This window comes from Staurois parvus, unplaced genomic scaffold (assembly GCF_062004578.1).
Source record: "Staurois parvus isolate SC_StPar_1 unplaced genomic scaffold, SC_StPar_1.0 ptg000659l, whole genome shotgun sequence".
In the NCBI taxonomy this organism is placed as follows: Eukaryota; Metazoa; Chordata; class Amphibia; order Anura; family Ranidae; genus Staurois; species Staurois parvus.
The window spans coordinates 896899-923466 of record NW_028318455.1 but is presented as its reverse complement, the minus strand read 5'-3'; the positions used below and the strand labels follow the sequence as shown (position 1 = coordinate 923466).

The window sequence follows — 26568 nt, the reverse complement described above, 5'->3', positions numbered from 1 at the left end:
TTATTTCTTTCATATTACAATGGTTTAACTTGTATTACATTGGGTTGATTCGATAGATTGATAAATTCGTTAGATTCAGTAAATTCGATTTGCTATATTCGATTCGTTATATTCGATAAATTCGTTAGTTCGATGGAACTACAAGTAAACATACACAACAGTTTCAACACACAGATCCACCTGCACTGCCAAACAATAGGGGAACACACAAGTGCATTAAATACCTATTTGGCCTGCTCTGCCTCCATAAAGCTCTTCTGATTGGAACTGTCTGTTTCCTCTTCTGTCTGGTGAGCATGTGTCTCTAGAAAATCCTAGCAGGAAGTTTTACACAGGCATAGATGTGAAACTGGCTGGGATTGGTTAAGGCTCTGTACAGTGTGAGGCTGTCTGTGATTGGCTCAGCTCTATACTAACTCTTAAAGGCATATTTTCCTTTTCTGCTTCTGCTAACACAATGAATATATAAATGTCATATAACAATCAAAGACATAAATTACAGCAATGATTTTGCTTTTGGCTTTAACATATGCACATATATACTATACTGAGGTTATTGGCAGGTTTGGTATACACATATACTAGCAACCTAGGACTGGTCTTAGCTGGCCAGCTACAGGTTCCGTGCCATCTGTCTCTGTGTGCTCTCTGGTTCTCTTGGCAGGAGGTCTGCTACATGTTGGTGAAGGGGTCAGGAAATCCAACTTGCTCTGTCCAGTACCCAGGTAAAATCAGAGGTGTTCCAGAACCTCAGAGGAATGATTGCCTCTTTCTACGTGGGATCATTTCCACTTTGCAAAGACAAAGGTAGGATAGTATCCAAGTTTGCTATGAGTCATAAGGATTGGTGGATGGCTCAGTTTCATGGCTGTCAAAACCTGACTTGCACTGTCTTATCCCTGTGTCCGGTTGCAGGGACTGAACAACGTGTGCAGTCAATTTGGTACTATCCTATCGGACTTTACTGTGTTACACTCCCGAGTCCATCATATTTTGATGGTTTGAGTCCGGACATCCTCAGATGATTGATACTGATGGGTGCTGGAGAAAGGAGGCTGTTGTGTTATGCCAAGGAAAACAGGACAGGATCAGGAGACAGCAATGCTGGCACAAAGAAAGGTCATGTCTAATAGATGCTGAGGAATTGTCCCAACCTTATTTAGAATACTTGGGGCAAGGGTATTAGTGCCGGTACTGCACAGGGAAATGCTGATAGGGAGAGAATCTCTTCTCTTCCGATCAGCCTGTCAGGAGCTGTCAGGGAACTGACAGAGAGCAGAGCTACTGCAGCTCTGCTCTCTGTCAGTGATTGCCGCTAATCGATGGGACACAGCAGGTAACGACCGGCTGTGACCCGGCGACTGACATCCGCGGTCGTGATCGGCGGGACAGGTAGGGCGGTGGCGCGCCTTGCACGCGCCCCCTACCTGTTTTGAAAGCACACATTTTAAAACGTGGTTTTGCCCAGCCGTGCCACCCTGCCAACGTATTTCTAAAGAGGCTGGGTGGCATGTGGTTAATTAAATTTATTATATTATTTTTTATGATTATGTATTAAATTATAATTTATGATTTCGTGTTTCAAATTTTAACATACCCGGGTAGTTTTTTGACTCGGACAGATTTCAGTAAGTTATTCCTAAAAATTACAGGCCTACAATAAAAACAATACATATTTCCATGCAAAAAAATTTACTACTTTGAGCACAGAAATATGGACATAATCAGACCACTAGGGAGGTTAAAAAAAAAATTTCAGTGGGTAAAAAGCTGGGTTTTTTTGGGAATTCATGATTGTCAAGAAATAGACGCCTTTACAACATCTATACACTGATAGAAATGCACATGCGCAGAATAAAATTTAGCCGTCTAGCGCGCACACTTTTCTTTTAGACTGTGTCTTATAGTAAATCTCTGTGTGGAGTACTCTGGAAGACGGCAGTCGTGACCGTCAACTGAGTTTCAGAAACAGCACTATTTTTAGCTAGGCATATCTTTGTTTTCTAATTTGTTTTCTTTAGTTCTATTGATTCAATTTTTGTTTCTTATCCTTTATAATGATTTTCTGTGATGGTTTTACATGACATTTATTCATATTTCTGTATATTTTGCTTGAAATGTTGTGAATTTGATATATCATATTTCGAAGATCTTGATAATATATATTATTGTGCCTTAAATATATGTCCTCGTATACCTACCCGATTGGAACTGTTGAAATTTTGCGACAAAGATAAATCTCCACAACGATAATCTCATAACTTGTAATTCCCATTATTAATCATTTGTAAGCAGCGTTTCAGTGTTTCTAATGCATTCCAAAGCACCTTGTCCCTATGTTGATGGGGACAAGGGCCTCTTCACAGCCCAGGGTTGTGGGGGTCTGTGGGAGGGGGGCTTATCGGAATCTGGAAGCCTCCTTTAGCAAGGGGGCCCCAAGATCCCGCCCCCCTATGTAAATGAGTATGGGATACATGGTATCGATACCCCTTCACAAAAATAAAAAGTGTAGCGTAAAAAAAGACAGGAGACAAGTCCTTTATTAAAAGAAGAAAACTAAAAGAATGTCCCCCTCAGTAGACCCAACATGAATCACGATGTCCGCCACCCGAAAAAAGACTAAGTAAAGGCTGCGCTCCCAACCATCTGTCTGTTCCGCTGGCTTGACAGTTCTTAAATATGTAAGGGGCGGGGCCATCTGGGGACATCACGCATGTGACCCCACCCCATGTGACATCAATGAGCCAGCATTCCCTGGTTGATGGATGTCACATGGGGTGGGGTCACATGCGTGATGGCCCCGCCCCTTACATATTTAAGAACTGTCAAGCCAATGGGGCAGACAGATGGCCAGGAGCCAGTGTCAGTGTCTTTTTTCGGGTGGCGGAGGACATCGTGATTGATGTTGGATCTACTGCAAGGGACATTCTTTTAGTTTTCTTCAGCTGTCAGTGGGGAACCCTGCTGACAGCTGATGGCTCCTAGGTTTGGGGGAACTTCACGGTCCCCCCATTCCTTAAGAATTCATAACAGTACTGACAGATACCAGTACATATCGCATGCCTGGACCACTACATAAATAACGCATGCCTTTAAATATTTATTTCCTTTTGTGAATTGACTTTAAGGTCTCTTTATGCGGTATTTCCCTAGTGTTTTTGCTATTTTCGGTAAATAGCACATACTAGCAATAGTGAATTGACATTTACAGTATCGCATGTGAGATGTGGTCATGTGACTGACTTAACTCATGCGATAAGATTTAGTGAATTGTGCCCATAGTGCCAATACATTTTGGCATGGGGTTCCCCTTCACATGCCTGTTCAATTTTCTGTTGTATGCTGTACAGGTACACTTTACTGTTCCTTTTTTTTCTGGGTATGCTAATGCAATGATTTGCGGCGCCTGTATACCAGGGTTGATGCACATAGCCACATAGCCAAGGGTTAGCGCAGGTGGAAAGAGTATTTGTGCCTACTAATCAGGTGCAATCACTTTCTCAGACCAAATGAATGACAGTGGTGGGTGTGACCTTTATTGGGCGTGGGGCCTTGTTTGGCGTGCTCCAAGTCCAGCCTATGTTATATAAAGGGCTGCAGTAGCCAAGTTGGCTTGGCCTGATAATAGGCCAGGTTATTTTCAGCAAGTCCTTGTCTGTGGTGATTTTGGGGGGAAGGAGGCGATATTGTGCCTAATTGCCCAAGACCCCACTAAGGCTGTGTTTTATGTGGGCTGTAAATGTTTTGCATTTTGTCCTCTAAAGTGTGTTCTGTTGTGTATTATTCTACTTTGTGTGTTTATGGTTTGTGAGCATCTGCTGATCTTTGCCTTATTTGTAATACTAACAAATGTCAATTGCTCTGCTCTTGCAACTTCTAACTTTGATAGAATTTGCTTGCTTATTTAGACCAAAATGCAGCTTTATACCAAACATAATCAGATATGTATGTGTGTGGGACTTGGGGAGGTGTTGGTTGTGATATTTGCACTTTATTATGCTGTATTATTTAGATAATTTGATCTTGGGACTGTTTTGTGGACAGATAATTCTGCATCTAACCAATTGATGGTGTGTGCTAAGTTTATTGCCCTGAAAATGTTGCCTGATTCATATTACCCATTTGCTGCTATACCCTGTTAAAGGACCGTTCTTTATAAGGTGTGATCTTTTAGATTGTAAGCTCTTATGAGCAGGGCCATTCTATTTTTGCAACATCAATCCTACTGGTTTCTTTTCCCCAAGAAATTGAATGTACCTACTTGTTTCTGCTGTCAAAATACATGTTGACTATGTATTGCATCAATAAATCTTTGCACTATGTATTGTTTGATTTTTTTTTTGTTGATTGCATGTTTTTGTTCAGTGTATTCACACCCACACCACTTTTTTGACCTATATAATAGTATGCACAAATGTTTAGAGGGCACATATGCAAGCATTTGCAAAATACCCAACCAAAGGAACCCTATTGCACCACAAGACTGAATGTTATGTATACCAGTGAATGTAGCCGATGGATAAGTAATGTTCAATGTGCAGCTAGCCATTATTTTGAAACAATCCTAACAGTAATAATTTGGGACTTAAATGTGTTTTGCCTTTGGCCCTGTGCCACAGAAAAACATACAGTATATTTGCCAATGTCATATCGGCAATTGTGCATACATGTAAAACTGCTATGGTGTACAACAAAGCGCCGGAGCGTCTGCCAGACCGGAAATACATCACCACGTTTGCGGGAGGACATTCGTGGGCACCCAGAAGTGGTAGTGGGAGCTGGAAGGACAGATTTGCTAGAAAACGATATGGCGAGATCTTTTTCTCCACAGAGGAGCTGCTGCTCATTTGCAAAGTAAGTACAGCCATTGCTTTAATGTTCATGGTGTGTGGGGGTGATGTGACAGGTAGATGCTATGTTTTTTTTACGGGTCAATGTGTAGCTTTGTGGGGGCTAGCTGTACTTCACTTTGTACATGTGCTCTTACAAATGTTACTTCCTGTTTATCTGCACATTAGCTCTCTGGTATTTATCGGTCACAGATCTTAAGCATCCCAGCACCTGGGCCTTCATGTTTAGATTTGGCATATATGTGTGTATAATGTACACATATGTGCCAAGAGCACTTTTTCTCTGTGTTCCAGGCACATTTCCCAGGGCCTCAGCCAAAGCTCCAAAGCATTTCGTGCAAATTGGCATTTTCTGATCATGTGACTGCTGTGACAGCCAATCACAGTGGGCACATGACACAAAACCCTGCCTCCCAGCATCCGATGTGCCAAAGAGTTGGAAACTTCTGGCAGTTGTACAGGCTCATGTAAATACAGTGTTGATGGTGTGTGTGTATAGATCTTCATTTGGTAAAGCGCAGCACACGCTGATGGTGTTCCACAAATCATGGAGATTACTTTAACCGCCTAAGGACCACCCTATAGCAGATATACTGCTACAGGGCGGCATCTGTAGGCAGAATCACGTATATATGTCCTTCTGCATTTCCGGGTAGGAGGCGCACACGAGCCACGAGTGCGCCTTACTTGCGCTGCCATTTACTGCTGCAGATGTCAATCACCGGGTCCCAGCTGGAAATTACCCGCCGGCACCTGGTGATTACCAAGCATCTCCAACAGAAAGGAAGATTGTTTTGTTTGCAATCTTCCTCTCTGTCAGCTCAAGCACACTGCTCGGGAAGACTGTGCACAGTACACACCCCCCGCCCCCTAGTAAAACACTCCCAGTTCACAGTTAACCCTTTGATCGCCCTGACATTAACCACTTCCTGTTCAGTGCCATTAGTACAGTGTCAGTGCTATTTTTTAGCACTGATCACTGTATTGGTGTCACTGGGGTGTCAGTGACACCAAGTTAGTTCTCCCCAGTGTCAGAATGCCCGCCGCAGTCCCACTAAAAGTCCCTAATTGCCGCCATTACTAGTAGAAAAAAAAATCCCATTAGCTATATCGCCATTTGTAAATGCTATAACTTTCACGTAAACCAATTAATTTACACGTATTGGGATTTTTTTTTTAGCAAAGACATGTAGCAAAATACATTTTGGCCTAAATTTATAACGAAATTAGATTTTTTTTACTGAACATGTTTAATAGCAAAAAGTCCAAAATATAGTTTTTTTCTCAAAATTGTTGGTCTTTTTTTGCTTATAGCGCAAAAAATAAAAACCGCACAGGCGATCAAATACCACCGAAAGAAAGCTCAATTCATAGGAATGAAGGACGTAAATTTCATTTGGGTGCAGCGTTGCATGAACACGCAATTGTCAGTTAAAGTAACCCAACGCCGTAACGCAAAAAATAGCCTGTCATGAAGGGGGTAAATCCTCAGGAGGGCAAGTGGTTAAACGTCCCCAACAAACATTTTTTAATTTATATATATATATATATATATATATATATATACATGCATGCTGTCCTGCCACAGGCTATGTACTGTGCCTACCTAGCACATGCATGTAGCATCATGTAAATATGTCATGGTGTAATACAGGGGTCCTCTAAATATGATCTGCATGCTGGATCCTATCCGCAAAAGTTATTTCCCCAGGCCTTCCAAAAAAAAATTACAAAAAACTGCTCTGGGAAATGGCTAGGCTGCTTGCAGGCTCCTTGGCGGGGAGGAGCCAGCAAGTGGCAGCCAGGTGAGGAATCACCACGTGACTTCAGGCTGATTTCTATGCAGCCAGAGGAGCAACAGGAGAGGACGAGAAGAGCACACCAGGTACAGTGCGTTACAGTGTACAGTGCCTTAGAGTCCAGTGTGTTAGTGTCCAGTGTGTTAGAAGTACAGTGCATGCATTAGAGTGTCCAGTGCAGTACATGCATTAGAGTGTCCAGTGCAGTACAGTGTCCAGTGCATGCGTTAGAGTACAGTGTTACAGTACAGTGCGTTCGTGTCCAGTGCGGTACAGAGTAGTGTGTTAGTGTACAGTGCGTTACAGAGTACAGTGTGTTAAGAGTACAGTGCGTGCATTACAGAATAGTGTGTTGTACTGCATCCACACCTGAGCATTTTGTAGTGCGAAGCTCCAAAATGCTCAGGGGGAAAAAAAATCAATATTACTCAATCGAGATGGTTCACATCTCTACTCCAGCCTAAAGTGGAATGCCTGAAGTTCAAAAAATTTTGGAGCTACTTTTGTAGATCAAATTGGACAGATTTGCATGTTTTTATTCCCAAAACCTTGCAACAAATGATGCAATAGATGATATTGGGCACAATTCACTAAGCGGTATCTTACCGCATCTGAGTATGCAGTAGGATTTTGCATACCATTTTTTTTTTTTTTAAAGTTTGAATTCATTAAACGCTACTAAAATACCGCATGAGTTATTTTATCAAGTCATGCGGTATTTTAGTAGTGAAAAACATGCCTTAATGTTTCAGCTGTCAGTGGAGTGGGGTCTCCCCTCCCTCCATACTAAGCCCTTCTCGTCTGATATGGATTTTGAGTGGAACCTCCAAGCCAAAAAAAAAAATGGCGTGGTGTCCCCCCCCCCCCCCAAAATCCATACCAGACCTTTATCCAAGCATGCAGTCCAGCAGGTCAGGTTATTAAAAAGAAGGAAAATAAAAGAATGTCCCCCGAAGTAAATCCAACGTCAATCACGATGCCCGCCGCCACTGTCAACCTAAAAAAAAAAAAAAAAAAGGCTCCTCTCTGGATACTGGCTCCCACCGTCTGACTGCTCCGCTGGTTTGACAGTTCTTAAATATGTAAAGGGGCGTGGCCACCTGGTGACATCACCCATGTGACTCCGCTCCCGTGTGACATCGACTGGGGCATGCTGGGTCAATGATGTCACATGGGGCGGGGTCACATACGTGATGGTCCTGCACTTTACATATGTAAGAACTGTCAAGCCAGCAGAGCAGTCAGATGGCTGGGAGCCAGAGTCGGGAGTGGAGCCTTTTTTTTCAGGTCGGCGGCAGTGGGCATCGTGATTGATGTTGGATCTACTTTGGGGGACATTCTTTTATTTTCCTTCTTTTAATAAAGGACTTGTCAAAGCCTGTCTCCTGTCTTTTTTCACACTACAGTTTTTATTTGTGAATGGGTAGCATTACCATGTACCCCATACTCATTCACATGGTGGGGCTGGAATCTGGAGGGTCCCCTTACTAAAGGGGGCTTCCAGATTCCAATAAGCCCCCTGCCCGCAGACCCCCCACAACCACAGCCCAGGGTTGTGAGGAAGAGGCCCTTGTCCCCATCAACACGGGGACAAGGTGCTTTTGAAGAGAGCCCCAAAGCACCCTCCCATGTTGAGGGCATGTGGCCTGGTATGGTTCAGGAGGGGGGGCTCACTTGTGTCCCCCCCCTTTCCTGACCTACCGGGCTGCATGCTCTGATAAGGGTCTGGTATGGTTTTGGGGGGGAGGGCCCACGCCATTTTTTTTTTACATTTTGGCGTGGGGATTACCCTCAAAATCCTAACCAGATCCAAAGGACTTGGTATGGATGGAGAGAGGGGGACCCCACATCATTTTTTGTATTATTTTGTAATTACCGGCTTTTTAGTTTTTTGGGTTTTTTTACACATTCAGCTGTCAGTGGGGAATCCCACTGACAGCTGATTACTCATAGGTTGTTAGGTACTTGGTGGACCATTTTACCTGTGTTACACTGTACAGTGTGTTATGGTGTAAAGTGCGTTACACTGTACATAGTGTTAGAGTACAGTGCATTACAGTATCCAGTGCGTTAGACTGTACAATGTTATAGTGTACAGTGTACAGTGCATTTGGAATATTGTATGGTGCTTTCCAGTTTTGGGCCATTCAAAATAAGATATGTGCGGTGTGCATAGGAATTTGTTCTTATGTATTTCAAACTCTAGTCTGGCCCCCAACAGTGTGAAGGTCAGTGAACTGGCCCCTGTTGTATAAATTTACGGACCCCTTGTGTAATATGTCAGCACCACACTAATATTTACTATGAATGACTGTGGAAAATTAACAGGTCTGGAGGAAGAAATGCTATGTTTGGACAGAGAAACAACACATTAGAACATAAGTAAATGTTTTTTGGTCTACTGGCACACTACAGGTGCTGTAGGCAGCTGAAAATTAGCTAAATTAAAAAAAAATATACAAGAAACAGGATGGGCCAATTAAGTAGAGGATACATTTTTCTACAGGTATTACCTGTAGACAAATTTATCCTTCTCTACTTAATGTGTGTTTTTAATTTAGCTAGTGTGGTATAGCACATTGTTTCTTGTTTGTAGCTAAGAATCTAAGACATGTATTCTCTAACAACATTGTAAGCTTACCTCTAGTGAAGTTGGTCTCAGGTGCTCTGAGAGAATGATGGATTACCATGTGCGTCCTATTTATAATAAATTCGCCATTGGAGTCTGTACCTGCGCGATTGCTGGGTGGATATACAGTCAGGTCCATAAATATTGGGACATGGACACAATTCTAACATTTGTGGCTCTATACACTACCACAATGGATTTGAAATGAAACGAACAAGATGTGCTTTAACTTCAGACTGTCGGCTTTAATTTGAGGGTATTTACATCCAAATCAGGTGAACGGTGTAGGAATTACAACAGTTTGCATATGTGCCTCCCACTTGTTAAGGGACCAAAAGTAATGGGACAATTGGCTTCTCAGCTGTTCCATGGCCAGGTGTTTGTTATTCCCTCATTATCCCAATTGCAATGAGCAGATAAAAGGTCCAGAGTTCATTTCAAGTGTGCTATTTGCATTTGGAATCTGTTGCTGTCAACTCTCAAGATGAGATCCAAAGAGCTGTCACTATCAGTGAAGCAAGCCATCATTAGGCTGAAAAAACAAAACAAACCCATCAGAGAGATATCAAAAACTTTAGGCGTGGCCAAAACAACTGTTTGGAACATTCTTAAAAAGAAGGAACACACCGGTGAGCTCAGCAACACCAAAAGACACGGAAGACCACGGAAAACAACTGTGGTGGATGACCGAAGAATTCTTTCCCTGGTGAAGAAAACACCCTTCACAACAGTTGTCCAGATCAAGAACACTCTCCAGGAGGTAGGTGTATGTGTGTCAAAGTCAACAATCAAGAGAAGACTTCACCAGAGTGAATACAGAGGGTTCACCACAAGATGCAAACCATTGGTGAGCCTCAAAAACAGGAAGGCCAGATTAGAGTTTGCCAAACGACATCTAAAAAAGCCTTCACAGTTCTGGAACAACATCCCATGGACAGATGAGACCAAGATCAACTTGTACCAGAGTGATGGGAAGAGAAGAGTATGGAGAAGGAAAGGAACGGCTCATGATCCTAAGCATACCACCTCCTCAGTGAAGCATGGTGGTGGTAGTGTCATGGTGTGGGCATGTATGGCTGCCAATGGAACTGGTCCTCTTGTATTTATTGATGATGTGACTGCTGACAAAAGCAGCAGGATGAATTCTGAAGTGTTTCGGGCAATATTATCTGCTCATATTCAGCCAAATGCTTCAGAACTCATTAGACGCCGCTTCACAGTGCAGATGGACAATGACCCAAAGCATACTGCAAAAGCAACCAAAGAGTTTTTTAAGGGAAAGAAGTGGAATGTTATGCAATGGCCAAGTCAATCACCTGACCTGAATCCGATTGAGCATGCATTTCACTTGCTGAAGACAAAACTGAAGGGAAAATGCCCCAAGAACAAGCAGGAACTGAAGACAGTTGCAGTAGAGGCCTGGCAGAGCATTACCAGGGATGAAACCCAGTGTCTGGGGATGTCTATGCGTTCCACACTTCAGGCTGTGATTGACTGCAAAGGATTTGCAACCAAGTATTAAAAAGTGAAAGTTTGATTTATGATTATTATTCTGTCCCATTACTTTTGGTCCCTTAAGAAGTGGGAGGCACATATGCAAACTGTTGTAATTCCTACACCGTTCACCTGATTTGGATGTAAATACCCTCAAATTAAAGCTCACAGTCTGCAGTTAAAGCACATCTTGTTCATTTCATTTCAAATCCATTGTGGTGGTGTATAGAGCCAAAAATGTTAGAATTGTGTTGATGTCCCAATATTTATGGACCTGACTGTATATGCGTGAGTGCACTCTCTGCACTGAATGGCGGATGAGGATGAAGTATTGTACACGGCGCTTGCGGTGTTTATTCAAGCATTTTGTGAGGAGTCTGAACAGGAAGATGCAGCATATCACCAAGCTGCTGCTGCTCTTTTGCCCGCTTACTCCAACCATGACTTTTTGCAGAACGTGCATATCTGGAAAATATGTGGGACTCTGATATCCTTTGCAGGTTTCATTTAGGACGAGCTGCAATTGTGCGCCTCTATGAGCTCATAAAGGAATAAATTGCACCTACCACAGGGCACAGTCATGCTATACCTGGGATGGTCAAGTTGATGACAACCCTGTATATCTTGGGTCGGGGCAGCTTCCAAACCACCTCTGGACTGATTGTTGGGATAAGTCAACCAACTGTGTCCAGGGTGTTTATGCAGGTCCTAGATGCCATTCTTGACCTGGTGCCCCAATTTATTCACTGGTCACAAAATGAAGATGAGTGGAATGACGTGAAGGTGGCTCTTTACCAGCGTGGACAAATACCACAAATCCTGGGGACCACAGATTGCACACACGTGGCAATCAAAGCCCCCAGGAGAGATGAAGTGGAAGTACCACTCCCTCAACATCCAAGTTGTCTGTGATGCCAGACAGCGTATCATGAGTGTTCAGAGGGGTTTTCCAGGGTCGCGCCATGATTCCTAAATACTTCAGCAGTCGGGCGTATACGAGAAGTTTGAGAGTGGTCAAAGGCCAGCCGGCTGGCTTATTGGTAAAGTATTGTGTTTGTGGGTCCACCTGAACTGTAATGTTGCATGCATGCTACCAAAGTTGACATAGGGCCAGGCCCTGCAGTTACATGCCTACTGTGCTTGGCTGTCACAGCAATAACATGATCATAAACCTAACCTTTGTGCGCATACATCCCTGACCCACTGAGGACTGTGCTGGGAGCACCCTCTCAGCCCAGCAAAATGTTGACAAAAGTCCACATAGATGTGGACTCTAGGCCCTAAAACAAATACAAGAGGACGCATATATGCACCACATCAGCAGATAATGGGGGAAAAGAGATAAATAAGGTCCATTTATTACAACACTGACTTAATGCCCTAAAGTGCTTTGAAATTCACATTGTACAAAAGCTGGTCAGTGTAAAATATAGAAAGGCAAAGGAAATCAATTGTGTCTCGGTATAAACCAACCTTAGAAATAATGTACGGTTTGAATTTCTATACGTGATCACATTCCCTCTGTTCTCCGCTGCTAAAGAGGAGAGAGAAAATGTATTACAATGATCTTCCCAGTGCCTAACTTAGCGGGGAAAGAGATGTGGGAGGTTTATTTGTTGGACTCAGCTGGAAGCCACATTTTATGAAGCAATGTATGTGCACCCTGGTTAGCAACAGAACAATACAGCAATCCGCTTCTGTGCCCCCAGCCTGTCTGCTGTTTCCACCCTAACTGTAGAGGCTGACTATAGCCAGCTACAAGCATGGTGTACAGCAACCTGTCAAGGCTTGGCACCCTCCACACCAGCAGTGCATAATAGTAACTGTTTATAAGATGTTTTTCCCCTGTGACCACTGAGTTAAGGGATGTATGAATGAATCAATTTCCGTGTCTGGCAACCCTGCTGTCAGAGATGAAAATTGTGTTACGTCTGGCCTGGTTTAGTGACACAAATAGACACATATAACCATACTAGTGCAATTACTTGACATTTTTTCTTTTTTTCACAGGGGATGCCAGCTATCCACAGCTGACAGCTCCAGTCAGGTACCCCCAGAGCCTGGCCGAACAGACTTATAATCGAGCTCTGGCACACCACTGATACGTAGTGGAGACCACTATTGGGCTCCTAAAATCCCATTTTGTGTGTTTGGCCAGGCCTGGGGGTGAGTTACTATACTCTCCTTGGAAATCTTCCGGGATCTGAGGCTCTGTCAGAGCCTGGGTCCGAACCTGGGCCTTCTGCGGTGAGGGGCAATGTTTCTTCTTGCTGAGCCACCTGGAATGCTGGACAGCTCCCTTGACAATTATTTGGATGATCCTACCTTGACCTTTTTTATCTTGAACCCCTTGCTCCTCCCATGAACTTCCTGATAAAAGCCATGTCTCTAATGATCTACTAACTGCTAAAACCAATGGCCACTACTCCGTACTCTTACTACTTGACCTCTCTGCGGCTTTTGATACCGTTGACCATCCCCTCCTCCTCAAAAAAAACTCCACTCTCTTGGCCTCAGAGACTCTGCTCTCTCCTGATTCTCCTCCTACCTATCGCAGCGCTCCTTCAGTGTTACCTATAACGCTGCCTCCTCCTCTTCACTCCCTCTTTCTGTAGGGGTCCCTCAAGGTTCTGTCCTTGGACCCCTTCTCTTCTCCATCTACATCTCCTCCCTTGGTCACTTGATAAACTCCCATGGTTTAAGTACCATCTCTATGCTGATGACACACAAATCTATCTTTCTACCCCTCACCTCACCCCTTCAGTCTCCACTCGCATTACTAACCTACTAAGTGACATATCGGCATGGATGTCACTTCCTCAAACTCAATCTTTCCAAAACTGAGCTCTTAGTATTCCCTCCAGCCTGTGCCCCCTCCCCTGACTTCTCCATCAAGATCAATAACACAATCATCAGTACCTCCCCCCTTGCCAGGGTACTAGGTGTAATCCTAGACTCCCATCTGTCCTTTCAGCCCCAAATCCAATCATTGTCCAAATCTTGTAGACTTCGCCTCCGCAACATCTCCAAGATACGCCCGCTCCTAACCTCAGAAACCACTAAGCAACTTATTCACTCCCTTGTTATAGCTCGCCTTGACTATTGTAACTCCCTCCTCATTGGCCTACCTCATCGCAGGCTATCCCCTCTTCAGTCTATCATGAATTCTGCTGCCAGACTCTTCCACCTTACTAACTGTTCTGTATCTGCCACCCCTCTCTGCTAATCCCTCCACTGGCTTCCCGTTGCCCAACGGATAAAATTCAAAACACTAACAATAACGTATAAAGCCATTTATAACTCTGCCCCAAATTACATCACCGATCTTGTCTCTAAATATCGCCCAAACCGTACTCCCATGCTCATCTTCCGGACTTCTCCAGAGCTTCCCCCATCCTCTGGAACTCTCTGCTCCAATTTATCAGACTATCGCCTACTCTGCTCACTTTTAGGCGATCTCTGAAAACCTATCTCTTCAGGGAAGCCTATCCTGCCCTCAGCTAATACTGGAATCTTCTACTCTTCCAACCAGTCCATCCCCCACAGTTACTACCTTTTGTACCACTAGCCCCTCCCTCCTAGATTGTATGCTCCAAGGAGCAGCGCCCTCAAATCCCTCTTGTATTGAACTGTATTGTTGCTGTATTGTCTCCCGTTGTTATATTGTAAAGCACTGAGCAAACTGTTCGCGCTATATAAATCCTGTATAATAATAATAATGTCTCTGCATTTCCTGTTTGCCAGACTATTGTGCCTTCTCCAGCCAGTATCTCGCTTTGTCTCTCCTGCTGCCGTCCATACCTTCACTACCGACCTTTTAGCTTGTTCCTTGACCATGATTCTGCCTCATCCCAACTTGCTACCGCTTGTTACCGACCCTTGGCTTGTTTACTGACTACGCTTCTGCTAGATCCCTACCTGCCATATCTGCTACTGGATCCTGGCTTGCACATTTCCTGGTGGGGTGATCCTGAGAACTGCGACCTGGTACTAACATGCAGCAAAATCCATCTCCACCATCAGGAGCTCTGGTGAATACCGGTTAGTGCTTAGACCCCGCACCTCAGGTGAGCCTGCGTCATTTCCCAGGGTTTACTTGTAAACTGCTTGTTTACCTATCCTGTTGGTTGGTCTTCTGCTATAGCTACTAGTCTCTGAACCCGACCTCACACCATGACAGAATAATCTGGCCCAACATGAAGGTATATTGATCGCGTCCGGGGCAAAAAAGAAAAGGGAGAGAAGAGAGAAACTTACTGGGCTGTTAAAAGAAATATTTGACCTGGAGCAGATACATAAAAATAGCATAAGAAAAGAGAACACAGAATATAATAAAAAAGAAAGAAGAACTAGAGATACTGATGGAAGAGGAGAAGAGTCTTCAATAAAGTGGCAAGTGAGAGGTATAGATGAGGAGATAGACCAGGAAAATATTTAATGAAAGCCCTGAGGAAAAAGAAAAACAGGAATTATATAGAAAAAATAAGAAACCCCAGGGGAGAAATGGTTTATTCTACTAAAGAGATCGCCAAGGTGTTTAAAGAATATTATAACAAGTTGTATAATATTACTTCCCAGGATTCAGTAAATAAAAGTGGAGATACGAGTAGAGGAAAAAGAAGGGTATATCTAAAAAATGCAGGACTACCAAAGTTAAGTGAAGAACAACTGAATACCCTGGATTCAGAAATTACGCAAGAGGAAATAAAAATAGCATTAAAAAGCACCATGACCGGGAAAAGCCCAGGCCCAGATGGTTATACTGCGAGGTACTATAAAAAATATAGTGAATTGTTAATACCTAAATTGAAGAAATACATGAACGCCCTGGGTGGGGAGATTGAGATGAGGCGAGAATCCTTGAAGGCCCATGTGGTACTTATTCAAAATGAGAGGAAAGATGCTTCTCAGTGCTCTAGCTATAGACCAATCTCACTTTTGAACATAGACACTAAATTATATGCAAAGGGTTTGGCAAATAGGTTGAATGATTTAATGCCAGAATGGATACAGGGGGACCAGGTAGGATTTGTACCAGGGAGGGAGGGTAGAGACAATGGGCTGAGAACCCTGTTGCTTATCAAGAAAGCTAGGAAGGGAAAAACTCCGGCAGTAGTGCTTTCAATCGATGCCAAAAAGGCATTCGATAGAGTAGATTGGAGTTTTATGATGGACACGCTGGAGACTTTAGGATTGGGAGGTAGAATGAGAGAGTGGATAGGAAAATTGTATAGAGAGCCCTCCACGGTTATTTTGGTTAATGGAGAGAGGTCGGAACCTATCGGGATGTCAAATGGAACAAGACAGGGATGCCCACTGTCCCCATTGTTGTTTGTATTATCATTGGAACCTTTACTGGCAACAATTAGGAAAAATGTGGACATAAAGGGAATACAGATAGGAGAAATGGAACATAAAGTGGCAGCCTTTGCTGACGACCTGTTGTTCTATGTGGGAAATCCTAGGATAACATGGCGCTTTATAAATACTGTATTATAATAATAATAATAATAACACTCCCAAATTTAATGAAGAGCTTAAAGGATTATGGGGAGCTATCAAACTTGAAAATCAACCCAACAAAAACTGAGATCTTAAATATAAATCTTCCAAATAGTGAAAAAGAAAAAGTAGAAAAAGAATTCCCTTTTATATGGAAGGATAGAGAAATAAAATATCTAGGGATTAAACTCACGGCTACATATACGAACTTGTATAAATCAAATTATATCTCACTTTTAAACGAGATTAAGGAGAAACTAAAGAAATTGGATGGAGGTAACCCGCCTTGGATAGGGCGCATAAACCTGATAAAAATGGTAATTGTACCTAAAATCCTATATAAATTCCAGATGATCCCAGTTGAACTTCCAGAGGTCTTTTTCAAGGTCATTAAAAAGATGTTAACAAGATATATATGGAAAAATAAAAAACCCAGAATATCTTATGAGTTGATGAGTAGAAATAAAGAGAAGGGAGGATTGGGAATGCCAAATTTTAAGAGGTATTATAGAGCAGTGGTTTTAGCAAGAATTTATGACTGGACACACAATCCAGAGGGGAAAAGATGGGTTAAGATTGAAAATGAATTAAGCGGAGTTAACTTGAGTAAAGTCATATGGGCACCAGCACAATATAGAGGATTAAAAGATACCACGAGTGTTTATACATTAAATGTTTTAAAGGTTTGGGATAAATTGCACAAGTTTATGAAATGGGATTTTAATTCACAATTAATGTCACTGTCACTCCAGGTAGGGAGGAGAACACAGGAAAATGGTTTAAAAAGGAGGATATTCAACTGAGGGATATTATGGAAGGGCAGAAATTGAGAACACTTAAGGATTTGAAAAAGGACAAAAGGGAGCTTTTCATTAAGATAGACGAGTGGAGATATCATCAATTGAAACACTTTGTTGGGAGTCTTCCGAAACCGTTGAGATTGAGAAAGGATTGGAATTTGTTTGAGAGGTTGTTGGAATCACGTGGAGATGGGAAACTGGGCACGGCAAAAGTTTATAAGATTCTCACTGAGTCAGACACACACACAAAACCAATGTATATAGGAAAATGGGAAAGGGAATTGGGAATAGAGATAGATGAAGAAAAACAGAGGAAAATATATAGATTAACACATGAGAATGTAAGCGTGAGAGAGGTGGAGGTAAACTATAAGTGTTTAACAAGATGGCATATTGCACCGAATGTTGAATATAAGATGTGTGGGGAGAATACACCAGAGTGTTGGTGGGGGTGTGGAGGGATAGGTACGTTATATCACATATGGTGGGAGTGCCCAAAGATACAAGGTTTTTAGAAGATAGTGGTTCATTTAATTGGGATAATTTCAGGGATAAAGATAGGATTGGATCCAGAGTTGTGTCTGTTGCATAATACAGAGCTAATAGTGAACAAATACAAGGATTCGGGTATTTGGTACTGTCTGAATGCGGCAAAGGGTCTGATACCTACGTTTTGGCATAGTTCTGAGGTGCCGAGGGAAGAGGATTGGGTGGAGAGAGTGATTCAGATAAGTAGGATGGAGAAACTGTATTATATGCAAGAAGATAAGATGGGGTTATATTACAGGAGGTGGGGAAAGTGGGAATCTTTTGCGCCCAAGGTGAAATATATGAAGGAATAGAGTAGGATATGAGAAAGTACCCCTTACATAGGACAAGATGTAATGGAGAAATGCAGAGTGGGTGGGTTTTAGATGTGGAGGGGGGTGGGGTTTTTAGGGTGGGTGGGGATAGGTGTGTGGGGCGGGGGGGGAATGGGAATAAAGATAGAAAGGGATATAATTTGATGATTTTGTATGTTATAAGAGAGTAATGATGGAAAATGTATTTTATATGGAAAATGAATAAATATTTAAATAAAAAAAAAGAACAAGACAATGGCAATAATTTTGATACCTTTTTGACCGCAATGAATCAGGTTTTTGATGATCCCAACCGTTGTGCTATTGCCAAAGCAAAGTTGCATAGTCTGCGGCAGGGTAAACGCTCAGTCGCTGAATACACAGCTGAATTCAGATGTTGGATCGCAGATACCACTTGGAACCCTGCAGCACAAAAAAGCCAGTTCAGCCAAGGGCTTTCTGAACAGGTAAAGGATGAGTTTGCCAGAGTAGATATTCCTAATGATCTTGAGGAATTCATCCAATTATGTATCCAAATTGATCAAAGACTTACAGAAAGGAGGAAGGAGAGGCTGGGAATGTCTGTCTCCCCACTGATTCTTGAAGAAAATAAAGTGAACGCTCTACTCTCATTTTGTCATCCCCATTAAACTTGTCTCCGAGGGCCGTGAAACCTCCTGCTCAGCTATGCTGGCTTCTGGGGCTGGTGGGAACTTTATGGATATAGAATTTGCCCACAGCAATAATATTCAAGCAAGAAATACATTTACCGCTATTGATATGGAGACAGTTGATGGTTCACCCTTATCTTCAGGACCTGTTACCCATAAAACAGTTCCCCTGGTACTGCACTTTGAGGCTGACCATTGTGAGACCATCAACTTTCAGCTGATTACATCACCCAAGTTTCCCATCGTCCTGGGCATTCCTTGGTTCTCCACTCACAATCCTTTCATCAACTGGGGAGCACGGACTATAGATTTTACGTCCCACCACTGTGAAAAATATTGTAAGAAACTTTGTCAATCAAGTTCTTCACCAGCCAAGGAATCGCAAAGTGATATAGTAGCTATCCAGTCATATGACAACTTGCCCCCACAATACCACGAGTTCCGGGATGTCTGTGACAAGAAAAATGCCGATCAATTACCCCCTCATCGCCCATATGATTGTCCTATTGAGCTGCTCCCAGGGGCAGAAATACCTTTTGGCCGCCTTTTCAATCTTTCGGAACCTGAATTAAAAGAGCTCAGGGTGTGGATCGATGAGAATTTAGAGAAGGGCTTTATTAGATACTCAACATCTCCTGCAGGAGCAGCCCTGTTCGTTGAAAAGAAACTCCACCTTGCGTCCATGCATTGACTACAGAGACATGAATAAAATCACAATTTAAAACCGCTATCCACTACCCTTGATCTCGGAAATGTTGGAAAGACTTCGTTCTGCCAAAATCTTTACAAAACTTGATTTACGAGGGGCATATAACCTTGCCCGCATTAGTCAAGGAGACGAATGGAAAACCACCTTTAGAACCAGGTATGAGCATTTTGGGTCCTTGGTTATGCCGTTTGGACTTTGCAACGCCCCTGCAACTTATCAGCATTTCATCAATGATGTTTTTCGTGATCTGTTGGACCAATTTGTAATTGCTTATCTGGATGATATTTATATCTTTTCTGAATATTGGGAGGAGCATTGCAAACATATTTGCACTGTCTTTGAAAAATTAAGGAAGAATAGACTTTACATTAAATTTGAGAAATGCGAGTTTGAACAAACCCAGATCCAGTTCTTAGGCTATATCATTTCTCTAGAGGGAGTGAGCATGGATCCCGGGAAGATCAAAGCAGTGGTAGATTGGTCAGCACCTGGAAATGTTAAGGAAATTCAACGTTTCGTCGGGTTTGCCAACTTCTACAGAAACTTTTCTAAAGTGATAGCTCCAATTACACAGCTGACAAAGAAAGGGGTACGCTTCATGTGGACCCCTGAGGCACAGGCTGCGTTTGGAAAGCTAAAAACTCTTTTCACTTATGCACCAATTTTGGTACATCCCGATCCGGAACTACCCTTTACAGTGGAAGTGGATGCTTCTAATTCTGCCGTGGGAGCTATCCTGTCTCAGCGAAGTGATGAAAAAATGCAGCTTCATCCTTGTGCCTACTTCTCTCGTTTGATGTCCTCAGCCGAAATGAATTACGACATTGGGAATAAAGAGTTACTGGCAATTAAGGAAGCCTTTTCTGAATGGAGGCATCTGCTAGAAGGGGCTAATCATCCTGTAACTGTTATCACTGACCATAAAAATCTTGTTCGGCCAAGAGATTGCTTTCTAGACAAGCACGTTGGTCTTAATTTTTTCCAAATTCAATTTTATTATATCATATCGACCTGGATCGAGGAATGGTAAGGCCGATGCCTTATCAAGGATGCTGTCTGAGCCTCCCCAGGAGGGCAACTCTGAATGTTCAATCCTAACTCAAAAGAACTTCCTAGGGGCCACAAGTACAAAGACATTCTTGAGTCTTCTCAAAGAAGGGTATGATAATGACCCTCTTCTCAATGATCCTCCTGAGGACATTAACCTTGAGTACAAGAACGGCTTTCGGATGCAAGCACATAGTCTCTATGTACCTGAGTCTGCTCGGGTGGAAGCCCTCAAATTAGTTCATGACTCTAAACATTTTGTGATTTCAAAGACAGATGGACTTTTGTCATGTTCCTTCTGGTGGCCTAATTATAGGAAAGCTATCAAATGCTATGTGGCCTCTTGTCTGACGTGCACACGTCATAAGACACCCCGAGCTTCTCCTTTGGGGTTGCTCCAGCCACTTCCTGTTCCGTCAAGACCTTGGGGGTCAATTTCTATGGACTTTGTAGTCGAATTACCTCCCTCAAAAGAAATTACCACTATCTTGATAGTTGTCGACCGTATTACTAAGATGGCTCATTTTATAACTGTTAAGGGGGTACCTTCTGCTGAACAAACTGCGGAGTTGATGGTTCGAGATGTTTTTAAACTACATGGAATTCCTGATGATGTGGTATCTGACAGAGGAGTACAGTTAACCTCAAAATTTTGGAAAAGCTTTTGTTCAGCTTTAGGTGTAACAGTTAACCTGTCCTCTGCTTTTCATCCACAGTCTAATGGTCAGACTGAGAGGACCAATCAAACTTTGGAGCAGTACCTTCGGTGTTTTGTCAGTTATCTTCAGGATGACTGGGTGGGCTATCTACCTACGTCAGAGTTTGCCTATAACAATGCTAAACATAGCTCCACCTCCAAAAGCCCTTTTTTCCTCAATACGGGGTATCATCCAGTTTTTATTCCTGATCTCCCTATCCCAGCTCAAATTCCTGCTGTTGCCAACAGATTAACTACATTGCAGGAGATTCAGGCAAAGTTGATCGAGACTTTGGGGGAGGCTCAGGAATTTTATAAAAGGGCTGCCAACAGTCATCGCAGATCACTTCCTACCTTTCATGTGGGCGACAAGGTTTGGCTGTCAACCAAAAATCTGAAGGTTCATGTTCCATCTGCAAAGTTGGGCCAAAAGTCTGTGGAACCTTTCCAGATTTCTGCTCAGATCAACCTAGTCACCTTTCGCTTAAAACTTCCTGACAGTATGAAGATTCACCGTTTTTCACGTATCGCTTTTCAAACCATTTAATGAAAATCCTTTCTCTGGAAGAATTCTTCCACCTCCTCCACCTGTTGAGGTACAGGGTGAAGAAGAATATGTGGTGGAGAAGATTCTTGACTCTAGGATGTTTAGAAGAAAATTGCAATATTTTGTCCAATGGGAAGGATATGGACAAGTGGAGAATTCTTGGGAGCCTGAGGAAAAAGGTTCATGCTCCTAGATTAACAAGAGAATTCCACCAGAGGTTTCTTCACAGGCCTGGTCCTAAGACGTCCAGGGGACATGCTGTTAGGAGGGGAGTACTGTCTGTCAGGGCTCCCGGTAAGACCAGAGATGCGTGAACTGACACAGGGAAACGCAGGCTCAAGTATGGTGTAACAATATAATTTATTAAGGGTTATACACAAATACAGTTGCAAGAAAAAGTATGTGAACCCCTTGGGATTACGTGGAGTTTTGCATGAATTGGGCATAAAATGTGCTCTGAACGTCATCTAAGTCACAACAATAGAAGAACACAGTCTGCTGAACATAATACTACACAAACATTAGATGTTGCCATGGTTTAATTGCACATAACATGTAAACATTCACAGTGCAGGGAGGAAAAAGTATGTGAACCTTTGATTTAATAACTGATTGACCCTCCTTTGGCAGGAATAACCTCAACCAAACGTTTCCTGTAGTTGCAGATCAGACCTGCACAACGATCTGGAGTAATTTTGGACCACTCCTCTTCACAAAATTGTTTCAGTGTAGAAATATTCTTGGGATGTCTGGTGTGAATCGCTCTCTTAAGGTCATGCCACAGCATTTCAATCGGGTTGAGGTCAGGACTCTGACTGGGCCGCTCCAGAAGGCGTATTCTGTGCTGTGGCAGCCATTGTTTTGAAGAATTACTTGTATGCTTTGGGTCATTGTCCTGTTGCATCACCCATCCTCTGCGGAGCTTCAGTTGGCGGACAGATGGTCGTACGTTTTCCTGCAAAATGTCTTGATAAACTCTGGAATTCATTTTCCCATCAATGACAACAATCCGTCCAGGCCCTGAGGCAGCAAAGCAGCCCCAAACCATGATGCTCCCTCCGCCATGTTTTACAGTGGGGATAAGGTTTTGATGTTGGTGTGCTGTGCCTTTTTTTCTCCTCACATAGTGTTGTGTGTTCTTCCCAAACAACTCAATCTTGGTTTCATCTGTCCATAGTATATTTTGCCAGTAGTGCTGTGGAACATCCAGGTGCTCTTTTGCAAACTTCAAACGTGCTACAATATTCTTTTTGGACAGCAATGGCTTCCTCCGTGGTGTCCTCCCATGTACTCCATTCTTGTTTAATGTTTTCCTTATTGTAGATGTGTCAACAAAAATGTTAGCATGTGCCAGAGATTTCTGTAGGTCTTTAGCTGACACTCTGGTATTCTTCTTTACCTCATGCAGCATTCTGCGCTGTGCTCTTGCAGTCATTTTTACAGGACGACCACGCCTAGGGAGAGTAGCAACAGTGCTAAACTTTCTCCATTTGTAGACAGTCTGTCTTACTGTGGACACATGAACATCAAGGCTTTTGGAGATACTTTTGTAACCCTTTCCAGCTTCATGCAAGTCAACAATTCTTGATCATAGGTCTTCTGAGAGCTCTTTTCTGCGAGGCATGGTTCACATCAGAGAGTGCTTCTTGAAACCAGTAAACCCAAAACAGGTGTGTGTTTTTTAAGGGCAGGACAGCTGTCAGCAACACATCCAATATCATCACACTGATTGGAGTCAAGGTTGGCTCACTCCTGGCTCCAATTAGCTCTGGGAGAAGTCATTAAGCTAGGGACTCACATACTTTTTCCTCCCTGCACTGTGAATGTTTACATGTTATGTGCAATTAAACCATGGGAACATCTAATGTTTGTGTAGTATTATGTTCAGCAGACTGTGTTCTTCTATTGTTGTGACTTAGATGACGTTCAGAGCACATTTTATGCCCAATTCATGCAAAACTCCACGTAATCCCAAGGGGTTCACATACTTTTTCTTGCAACTGTATAATGCATAATGTAACAAAAGCAAACCTCCAACTGATAATGGAATGTACACAGATAAGAGCAGTCAGGGCTGGTGAGGTGGAGTGGTCAGGTCAGGCGGGCCGGGTCAGGAATCATCGGGCAGACAAGACACAAAGGAGTAGGCAGAGCGTAGTCAGACGGGCCGGGTCAGGAACAATCAGGCAGACAAGGTACCAAAGGAGCAGGCTGGAGAGTGGTCAGGAATAGCCGAGGTCAGGACAGGCGGAGTTCATTCAGGGTCAGCATCAAGCAGAATCAGGAATCAGGCAGGAAGCAGACAGGATGCAGGTACAGGGGCTCATGGGAAACATACACCAAGGCACTGACTGCATGTCTGGCCATTCCTTAAATACACCTCCTGCAATCAGCCTCAGGTGATGGCTGACTGCAGGAGTGAGCTTCTGGTTGCTGAGAGCACCCGCTGGCCAGCCCTGGTACTGCAGCACACAAGGCAGGTGAGTCCCACCACCATTGGCAAGTCCATTCCTGACACTGTCAGAGTCTGGGTCCTAACCTGGGCATTCTGCGGTTGAGGGGCAATGTTTCTTCTTGCTGAGCCACCTGGAATGGTGGACAGCTCCCTTGACAATTATTTGGATGATCCTACCTTGACCTTGTTTATCTTGAACCCCTTGCTCCTCCCATGAACTTCCGGATAAAAGCCATGTTTCTGCATTTCCTGTTTCCCAAATTATTGTGCCTTCTCCAGCCAGTATCTCGCTTTGTCTCTCCTGCTGCCGTCCATACCATCGCTACCGACTTTTGGCTTGTTCCTTGACTACGATTCTGCCTCATCCCAACCTGCTACCACTTGTCGCCGACCCTTGGCTTGTTTACTGACTACGCTTCTGCTAGATCCCTACCTGCCATATCTGCTACTGGATCCAGGCTTGCTCACTTCCTGGTGGGGTGATCCTGAGAACTGCAACCTGGTACTAACATGCAGCAAAATCCATCTCCACAATCAGGAGCTCTAGTGAATACCGGTTAGTGCTTAGACCCCGCACCTCAGGTGAGCTTGCGTCATTTCCCAGGGTGACCTGCTTGTTTACCTATCCTGTTGGCTGGTCTGCTGCTATAGCTACTGGTCTCTGAACCTGACCTCACATCGTGACAGGGAGCCAGAGGTTCGTCAGCTGTGGGTCCCCAGAATACAGAGGAGGGGTGGCCACTCAAACTGACCTGATCGCCCACTACTTTACATGTACATATTCTAACATAGGTAGAGATGAATTTTGTTGTACTTGAAATCAATCAGGGCCTTGTTTTGGTCTTGGACAATAGTTATCTTAAAATAAGTACTATCTTGTCAGTCCCTAGAATTAGTATATCTGAGCTCGGATAATATTAATATTAGTAGCAGATTAAAATATTACCAAGAATAATCAACACAAGGATCCACAAATACAGGTCTTATTTATTGACAAAGAAAGTAACAAACTTTATGACAGAGCATATAAAAATCAGAGAGCAAAGGTTAGACGTTATGTACAGTTCGTAAGTTAAAGTGGATTTCAAGTTGGTTTTTCCCCAAAGAAAAACTCGGCAGCTACAAAAACTGTAGCTGCTGACTTTTAAAATACAGACACTTACCTGTCCCACGATCCAGCGGGGTCCTCAACACGGCTGGTTTCACCAGCCATCTTCTCTCCCTGGCTCCGGCATCTTCAGTGTGGGCACCCGGCTGTCCACTGCACATGCGCGAGTGGTGCTGCACTTTGTGAATGGTTCCGTAGTCTTCTGGGACCTGTCACGTGTCCCAGAAGACTACGGGGAGGGAGGGGGAGATGACAACTTCCGCTTCCGATCGCCTTAGGAGATCGCAGTGGAACTGGGAGCGGGTACCTACCAAATTCAGCTAGCCGATCCCCAAAGGTGCCAATCCTTAATGGGGAGTAGGGGACATGCATTAAAGCAGAACTTCTCCTTTTGGGTGGAGCTCCGCTTTAAGTATCTGGTTGGTCTATGGATAAGAGGGGCCATGGCTGCCAATGACATTTATACCACTCAAAAGCAACACCCATTCAATGCTCAGGAACCGGCCCATATTGTTCTCTGGCCAAGGAGTTAGCATTTGTAATTTAGAAGGGGGCATCATTTCCAAACCCCAGGAAGTACTGTTTTACCCTGAACCCTCCAGGAATTAGGTCATTGGCCATGAATCTTCTTGCCCCAGGGCAGCATCACAGCCCGCATCTGCCCCCCTTTTGATATCAGGAAATCACTTTATAAATTCACACCACTAAAAACAAAATTGTGGGGTCCCCCCTCCATTTATACCAAGCCCTTCAGGTCTGGTATGGGTTTTGAGGGGAACCCCCATGCCAAGATTTGAAAAAAATGGTGTGGGGGTCCCCCAAGATCCATACCAGACCCTTATCCGAGCATGCAGCCAGGCAGGTCATGAAAGGTGGGGACAAGCGAGGGCCCCCCTCCTGAACCATACCAGGCCACGTGTCCTCAACATGGGTCCCCCCAAAGCACCTTGTCCCCATGTTAATGGAGACAAGGCCTTCTTCCCCACAACCCTGGCCTGTGGTTGTGGGGGTCTGCGGGCAGAGGGGCTTATCGGAATTTGGAAGCCCCATTTAGCAAGTGGGCTACCAGATCCTGGCTCCCCCATGTGAATGAGTATGGGATACATGGTACCGCTACCCATTCACAAATAAAAAAGTGTAGTGTGAAAAAAGACAAGAGACAGTCTTTGACAAGTCCTTTATTAAAAGAAGAAAAATAAAAGAATGTCCCCTGAAGTAGATCCAACATCAATCACGGTTGTGGGGAAGAGGCCCTTGTCCCCATAAACATGGGGATAAGGTGCTTTGGTTGCGGTAAGATACTGCTTAGTGAATTGTGCCCAGTGAGCCTCTCAACAGGCCCCCTATTGACCCCGGGCCCTTGGGCAATGCCCGAATGGTCAGTCCGCCCCTGGGCTCAAGTAAGCATTAGTGTGCCT

At 43.6% G+C, this 26568-nt stretch overlaps 1 pseudogene; it reads left to right on the top strand.

The window, feature by feature from the left end:
* Positions 1 to 26568, top strand: part of LOC149448750 (uncharacterized) — a 47199-nt pseudogene that overhangs the window by 8882 nt on the left and 11749 nt on the right.